This window comes from Bison bison, unplaced genomic scaffold (assembly GCF_000754665.1).
Source record: "Bison bison bison isolate TAMUID 2011002044 unplaced genomic scaffold, Bison_UMD1.0 scf7180017864048, whole genome shotgun sequence".
Lineage (NCBI taxonomy): Eukaryota > Metazoa > Chordata > Mammalia > Artiodactyla > Bovidae > Bison > Bison bison.
The window spans coordinates 7,011,519-7,019,738 of record NW_011494620.1 but is presented as its reverse complement, the minus strand read 5'-3'; the positions used below and the strand labels follow the sequence as shown (position 1 = coordinate 7,019,738).

The following is an 8,220-nucleotide window of genomic DNA, read 5'->3' as shown; positions in this document are numbered from 1 at the left end:
CCGAGGCTCTCGGCCCGGGCCAGCGGGCAGGGGGCTCCCCGAGAAGCCGAGTGGGGCCCCCAGGCTCTGCGGAGAGTCCCTGTCGCGCTCGGGGACTGCCGGCACTGTCAGCGGCTTTGTCCTGCCTTTCTGCTCCCGCCGCCCTCGCTCTGGATATTGGCCGTGGGGAGGGGGCCGTCCAGCCACCCGAAAGGGACCTAGGAAGGGCATATTCGGCTGGAAACCCTTCTCCCGGCCCCAAAGCGCGTCTGCCCACGGGGGCATTACTTAGGGGTGCTGCCAGGGGCAAAAGGCCAGAGAAGTCTATCCCCCGCCCCCCCCAAACCCGAACATCCGTCTCTCATTTAATCTACCGGTGGACAAGCACCTAAGGCCCAGGAATAGAGAAAGTAGCCCCTGCACCAAGATCAGAAGGAAGCAGGGAGGGAGGAGGTACAGGGCCCCGGTAATGGAAGGAAGGCAGAGGTACCTCGGATGCAGGCTGTCAGGATGGGAAGGGACCTAAGATGGCAAATGTCTCTTTGTTTATTTTTGTTATAAATGAAAAAAAAAAAAAAAAAAAACTGAGGCCGAAAGTGAGTATGCGATCTGCTGCTCCATCCAGCCTGTCATCCGTTGTGACCAGGTCTGTGGTTTGTGTGCGCGCGTGCATGCTCAGTAGTCCAGACTGTCCAACTCTTTGTGACCCCGTGGACTGTAGCCCCCACCCCACCCCTGCCACGTCCATGGAATTTTCCAGGCAAGAATACTGGAGTGGGTTGCCATTTCCTTCTCCAGGAAATCTTCCCCACCCAGGTATCCGAAACTCGTATCTCCTACATTTGCAGGCGGATTCTTTACCACCGAGCCACCTGGAAAGGCATGGAGACTGCAGTCACCTTTATAAAGTACTGCGCAGCTCTGGGGAAACTCTCTGGCTCCACAATATAAAGTCCCAACTTCTTGGCACAACATAACTTTCCAAGCAATTTTGTTCAAACTTACTTTTCCCATTTAAATAGGAAAACATACCATTTTTTAAGCATCACCAAACAGCTCAGCTAATCTACTAAAAGATGCCTACTTTTCCTCATCTTCCAGGGCTAACTCAACACGACTCCATGCTCTGGCTGCAGAGAATTCCTGCTTCCCTTGACTGCTCAATTTTCTTTGGATTACTTACTGTTTTCCCCAAGTTGCTTTACTCCTCTTTGTTTGTTCCTTCTTTGGCCTCAGTCTGAGATGCCCTGAATGCCCTCTTCTCCCATAAAGAAAACCAGAGCCCAGCAGTAGTTAAAGAAGTAAAAACAGATTTTGATCACAAGCTATTGCCACAAGGGAATTGAGTCCAGTTCTATAGTGAGGTTTGTTTTCCGCTTTGCAGTAGTTGCTGAATAAACTATTGTTCTTACTTCCTTAACCACCGTCCAGTTCTTGTTATCTTTAACAACCCGTATCAGTATGTATCAGTCTCCTACTCATCTTTCAAAATCCAGGTCAAAACCCACTCTTGTCTTCCTACCCTGCATCCTCCCCCTGATGAAGCAGCAACTGAAGTTCACGCAGAGGTGTCAGCTGTAGTTTCTAGGACAGTGTACCTATTCTGATACGTAAATCTCACATTGCTCAGGAAGGTTCCATTCAATTCTGGTAAGAAGTAAATTATCCCTGTCTTCTTTCCTAGATTATAAACTCTTTTAAAACAAGACTTCTGGGCTTACTTTGATGCCCTCAGTATCCCCTGAGTGATGATCAGTGTGGTAGCTCCTCAATACCACGGAGTGAAGGTTTATATAAAGACCCTCAATCTGCACTGAATGAAGTGGCTTGACCCCAAGGGAGCAGCCACTCAGTGAGTATTCTAAAAGAGGTCTACTTTCCTCAAAGACCCTGAAGTCAGTTTCTCTGTAAAACGTGTTTGAGAAAAAAATGGGAGTTTGGGGTTTGGGTTATCAATATTTCCTGAGCACTCACTGCTTATCATGGGCCAGATGCTGTGTTTGCAGAATCTTGGAGAATGAAAAGTTTAGTAAGACCGCTTGTGGATCTCAAAGAAGGTGTAGTTTGGTTATTCCAGTCCAAGATGAAAGTGTGATACGGAATGCTAAATGAACACAAATGAGGCACCAAGAATTAGACAGGGGGTTAAGAAAAAAGTTTGACCAAATTCAGGTGGACAGGAAGTAGTTAGATGAAGAAGGGAAGGAAAGCCCTTCCAGAAGAGAGAGCAATGTGTTCAAAGATAGGGAGGCCTGAAACTGTTATTTATTTAAGAAAAGGGAGTCACCCTGCATAGCTGGACTCGATGACCTTGTTTACACCCGGAACAAAGGACACCTAATTAGGTTAACGTTAAGGTACTTGAAAGAATCAGATATTTATTAGGACTATTTATTGGATTGAGTAAATTACCATCAGACAAATTATAGTCTTTTCACCTAAAATTAGCCTGTGCTCTGTTGCTGGGTGATTTCTTTTTTTCCAGCTCCAAAAGCTCTCTGTAACTGTTACCTAAAAACAGCAAAATTACTTGTTCCAAAAGAAATTATCTTAGGGCCCTCTAAATTTGCCTGCAGGGCAAAAGAACTCCATTTACCAGTAGTTCTTTAAGGAAGAAACTGGGCACTTATCTCCAGAGGTGGGGGCAGCGGGGAATACCCCATCCCTGTGTTTGTGCTAATATAGGACTATGCTGATAAGAAGTGTCTGTCAGTAAACTAATGAAATATAGTTAATGTAAGGTTAAGGTGGGATGGGACGTAGGAGAACCATTCTAAGCACTCCCGGAGGCTGCAGAATTTCGTTTCAAAAGTTAATCTCTCGGTAAATGCAAACTCCGAACACCATCTTTTGTTTACCCCCTCCCCCTCCACTGTGCTCCTCTACTCTAAGTGTCATTTGGGTCAGGCGTGGGTCAGCCAAACCAGCCCCACTTCCTTCAGCTGGGCTATCTAATGCATGACTAAATGCACCTCTTACACAATTTTCTTGGCCAAGGAAGTCTTCTAAAGGTTCCCTAGGTGGACGCGTGTCTTTCACAGGTCACTGGGAAGTTCTTGATATTCAGCAAGCAAAATTAAAAGGGATTTCACTTACTTCCTTAAATACTTGAATATTATTTCTCCTGAGAGAATGAAAACAGCTGGGAGCACTCAGATAGTCTCCGCCTTTTCTTCTCTGCCTCTCTCTTCTCGTGGTTAGTCAAGATTCAGAGAAATAAACCAGAGAACCACCAACTCTTATAAAGGTTAACTAGGAAACATTTAGATCACTATATAAGATTGCTTACCTGTTTATATAATACACAGTCAGAAAATCTGTCTGGCATTCTCAAAACAACATCATTGTTTTTGAGACTTGAGATGACATAATTTCTAGGATTGTGCAAATGTAATAAAAGGTAGAATTTATCTAGAGGGAGATTCTTCAATGAGCTTAACCAAGCAGGTGAATGTGATCAGTGACAACAAGCTCTACAACCTCAGTCCTTATTATCAAACTACCTTGGGGATAATTTCTGCTCTTACAGTTGGGATGAAAAAACATGGCAAACAATGGGGAGAAAAGCTTGAAAGAAGTGGTAATGGAGACCTGGAAAAGAATTTTAATTCTAATTCCCTTTCACCCTCACCCCAGGAACCAGACGAATTCCCTGTGACCCTCACGCAAACACGTTAAATAAACAAGCACCTTAGCCCTGGCTGAAGGAGATGGCTCCCCTGATTCATATCTTCCCCTGCACTGAAGCAGATGCTTTGCTGAACAGGTGGCATAAAAAGATAAAACCTGCTTCGCTCCCTGGACCAGCCATGAGACCAGGCGTGAGACTGCTGCTCTCGTGGTGTCAACACCACTCCCACACAAGATCACCTTTGCGTATACAAGTGACCCAACACACTGTTTAGAATTGCTTCCTTGTCCCTAGTCAGATGAAAGAGCTTCTTAAATATGAAATCCAATCCAGGAACCACTTTATAGCCAAGGAGGCGGGCCAGTGGGCACAAGGGCATGGAATCCAGTGGACCTATCCCATGGTATAGCACCCTGAAGCGACTGGCCTGGTCAACAACAGAACAGCCGGCCAAAAGCTTGGCTGAATTGCCATCTTGGAGATGATACCCTATGAGGACAGGGTGCTACCCCCTCCAGGATGTAAAATGCTCTAAATCGATCACCATTATGTGGTGCTGTTATCCTCAATAGGAAACCTGGAAATGAGATCAAATGAGATCCAATAGGGAGTGGCCCTATTTACCATTGATTCTGGTGACCCATGTGGGGAATTTCTGCTTTCTCATCCTCACAACTGTAACTACAGGCTTGGTTCCCAGGTCTTGGTTCCCAGAGGGGGAACATTTCTACCAGGGAACACAGCAAGAGTCTTCAATGATCTTTAAGCTACACCACCGCTCAGGCACTTTGGGCCCCTGTGTCAGGGACCAGCAGGCAAGAGTAAGGTCCTGGTGAGGGTAACTAATCACCAAGAGGCAGTGGAGCTATGTTCTGCTGTTACACAATGTGCTGTGCTGTGCTTAGTTGCTCAGTCGCTCTTTACGACTCATGGTCTGTAGCCCGCCAGGCTTCTCTGTCCGTGGGTTTTCCCAGGCAAGAATACTGGAGTGGGTTGCCATTCCCTTCTCCAGGAGATCTTCCCAACCCAGAGATCGAACCCAGCTGTCTCACGTTGCAGGCGGATTCTTAACTGTCTGAGCCACCAGGGAAGCCTGTACTGGGGCACCCAGATAATCAACTTGAACCTCTCTTACTACTGTCCTGGGAAATTCTGACGACAAATGGACATGAGCAGTGGGTACAGCCTGAGAAGGGCGTGATAAACAGTAACGGGAACTCATGAGTTTTGAGAGTCTGAGTCCCTCCACTGGGTAAGTCACCTAAACCGTCACAGGTGATAATTGACAGTGAGGAGGGAGATAATAAAGATAAAAAACTACAGACGCGTTCAAATTAAGACTAAGCAAATTTTCCACTCACAGACCCTTGCAAAAAGAAGAAAAATAAATCGAGGAGGAAGGATTCGAATACAAGAATCAATAATGAGTAAAGAAATTAGTAGATTACATTGGTAAATCTAAGTAAACAATACTTAAAGAAAATTACTAATTTTTAGAGGATAAAGCACAGGGTGAAACTAGAATATTACACAGCAATCAAATTGAAGATGAAAGGCGGATTCAGAATTAAATATTCTAAGTTCCTTATGATGCATATACAATGTTAATTTCACCTATAACTTTAAAAAATTTTAAGGAAAACATCTTAAGCAAATATGAAAAAAAGAATAAATGACCAAAAAACCCCCACAAATAACCAAAATAAGTTTAACTAGTAGTATATATAAAATCATCCTTGTTTCAAAATGGAAAATCAGGTACTAATTTATTCTTTATAAATTTCCTCTAACCAAAACCACTGACCATAAAATACCCACATCTGCCACTCTTGTCCCTCAACAATGAATTAGTGCTCAGTTGTTGTTCTTCATTCTTATAAAACTCCATGAAAGATATATACCAACATGTTGGGGAGGGGTGCTTCCCTAGTGGTCCAGTGGTTAAGACTCCATGCTCCCAATGCAGGGGGCACAGGTTCCATCCCTGGTCCAGGAACTAAGATCCCACATGCTGCACAGTGGCCAAAAGAAAAAAAAAATGCTAGAAGGAATCTCATTTACTACTTGGGGCTTTTTTTTTCACCAATGAGTCAAGTATCAATAATTATTTGCACAATACTCTACTCTTTCCTGGTGGAAATACAAAATAAAAAAAAAGAAAAAAGAAAAACACAGTCTCTCTTACCAGGTAGTTTATAGTCTAATTAGGGAGAAGCAAGCAGTTAGAACTGGACATGGAACAATAGACTTGTTCCAAATAAGAAAAGGAGTACGTCAAGGCTGTATATTGTCACCCTGCTTATTTAACTTCTATGCAGAGTACATCATGAGAAACACTGGGCTGGAAGAAGCACAAGCTGGAATCAAGATTGCCAGGAGAAATATCAGTAACCTCAGATATGCAGATGACACCACCCTTATGGCAGAAAGTGAAGAGGAACTAAAAAGCCTCTTAATGAAGGTGAAAGAGGAGAGTGAAAAAGTTGGCTTAAAGCTCAACATTCAGAAAACGAAGATCATGGCATCTGGTCCCATCACTTCATGGGAAATAGATGGGGAAACAGTGGAAACGGTGTCAGACTTTATTTTTGGGGGCTCCAAAATCACTGCAGATGGTGACTGCAGCCATGAAATTAAAAGACGCTTACTCCTTGGAAGAAAAGTTATGACCAACCTAGAAAGCATATTGAAGAGCAGAGACATTACTTTGCCAACAAAGGTCTGTCTAGTCAAGGCTATGGTTTTTCCAGGGGTCATGTATGTATGTGAGAGTTGGACTGTGAAGAAAGCTGAGTGCCGAAGAATTGATGCCTTTGAACTGCGGTGTTGGAGAAGACTCCTGAGAGTCCCTTGGACTCCAAGGAGATCTAACCAGTCCATTCTGAAGGAGATCAGCCCTGGGATTTCTTTGGAAGGAATGATGCTGAAGCTGAAACTCCAGTACTTTGGCCACCTCATGTGAAGAGTTGACTCATTGGAAAAGACTCTGATGCTGGGAGGGATTGGGGGCAGGAGGAGAAGGGGACGACAGAGGATGAGATGGCTGGATGGCATCACTGACTCATGGTGTGCTGCGATTCATCGGGTCGCAAAGAGTCAGACACGACTGAGCGACTGAACTAAACTGAACTGAAGCTATATAAATCCACCTGAAAATAAACTCTACTGTGGTGGTAGAGGTTCAGTGAGTACATCGTGTCTGACTTTGTACAACCCCATGGATTGTAGCCTGCCAGGATTCTCTGTCCATGGGATTTCCCAGGCAAGAATGCTGGAGTGGGTTGCCATTTCCTTCTCCAGGGCATCTCCTGACCCAGGGATGGAACCCATGTTTCCAGCATTGGCAGGTGGATTCTTTACTGACTGGGCCACCAGGGATGCCAAACCCTACTGTTCAGTTCAGTCGCTCAGTCGTGTCTGACTCTTTGCGACCCGATGAACTGCAGCATGCCAGGCCTCCCTGTCCATCACCAACTCCCAGGGTTTACTCAAACTCACGTCCATCGAGTCGGTGATGCCATCCTACTGTAGAAGACAGCAAAGGTGAAGAGGCTTGTATTGTATAAATGTTACAGTTCAGTGTAACTAGGATCATTTCCAACCAGGATGCCTTGGAAGTCTTTGACTGAATATGCAACATTTAATCTGGACTTTAAGATAGATAGCATTTCATTAGAGAAAACTGGGAATAGGCATGAGTAAAAGCATTAAAATATCACAAAGTGTTGGAGCCAAGAAAAGACATTTTCCCAGAAGAACCTTCCCCTTCCTCCCTTGAATCCACCTGGTCGATTATTAAGAGTCATGATATTAATAATATCTAATATTAATTAATAAAATAAATTAAAAATAATAAAATTAATTAATAAAAGTAGGAAGTCAAGAAACACCTGGAGTAACAGGCAGATTTGGCCTTGGAGTACAGAAGGAAGCAGGGCAAAGGCTAATAGAGTTCTGCCAAGAGAACGCACTGGTCATAGCAAACACCCTCTTCCAACAACACAAGAGAAGACTCTACACATGGACATCACCAGATGGTCGACACAGAAATCAGATTGATTATATTCTTTGCAGCCAAAGATGGAAAAGCTCTATACAGTCAGCGAAAACAAGACCGGGAGCTGACTGTGGCTCGGATCATGAACTCCTTATTGCCAAATTCAGACTTAAATTGAAGAAAGTAGGGAAAACCACTAGACCATTCAGGTATGACCTAAATCAAATCCCTTATGATTATACAGTGGAAGTGAGAAATAGATTTAAGGGCCTAGATCTGATAGATAGAGTGCCTGATGAACTATGGATGGAGGTAAGTGACATTGTACAGGAGACAGGGATCAAGACCTTTCTCAAGAAAAAGAAATGCAAAAAAGCAAAATGGCTGTCTGAGGAGGCCTTACAAATAGCTGTGAAAAGCTACCCATTTGAATGCAGAGTTCCAAAGAATAGTAAGGAGAGATAAGAAAGCCTTCCTCAGAGATCAATGCAAAGACATAGAGGAAAACAATAGAATGGGAAAGACTAGAGATCTATTCAAGAAAATGAGAGATACCAAGGGAACATTTCATGCAAAGATGGGCTTGATAAAGGACAGAAATGGTATGGACCTA

The 8,220-nt window shown here is 43.9% G+C and overlaps 1 protein-coding gene across 6 annotated transcripts in view; it reads right to left on the bottom strand.

Annotated features, from left to right (window-relative positions):
• The window catches only part of RCBTB1 (regulator of chromosome condensation (RCC1) and BTB (POZ) domain containing protein 1), a 62,049-nt gene extending 60,729 nt beyond the window's left edge, over positions 1-1,320 (bottom strand). For 2 of the 6 annotated variants that reach the window (XR_824909.1, XM_010835684.1), the window contains exon 1: positions 1,163-1,317. The gene's annotated coding sequence lies outside the window, so the exon portion shown is untranslated. Of the gene's footprint in view, positions 1-1,162 lie in introns of all 6 variants that reach the window. The other 4 variants (XM_010835688.1, XM_010835689.1, XM_010835692.1 and 1 more) reach the window with 3 other exon arrangements.
• Positions 1,321-8,220: the final 6,900 nt, after the last annotated feature.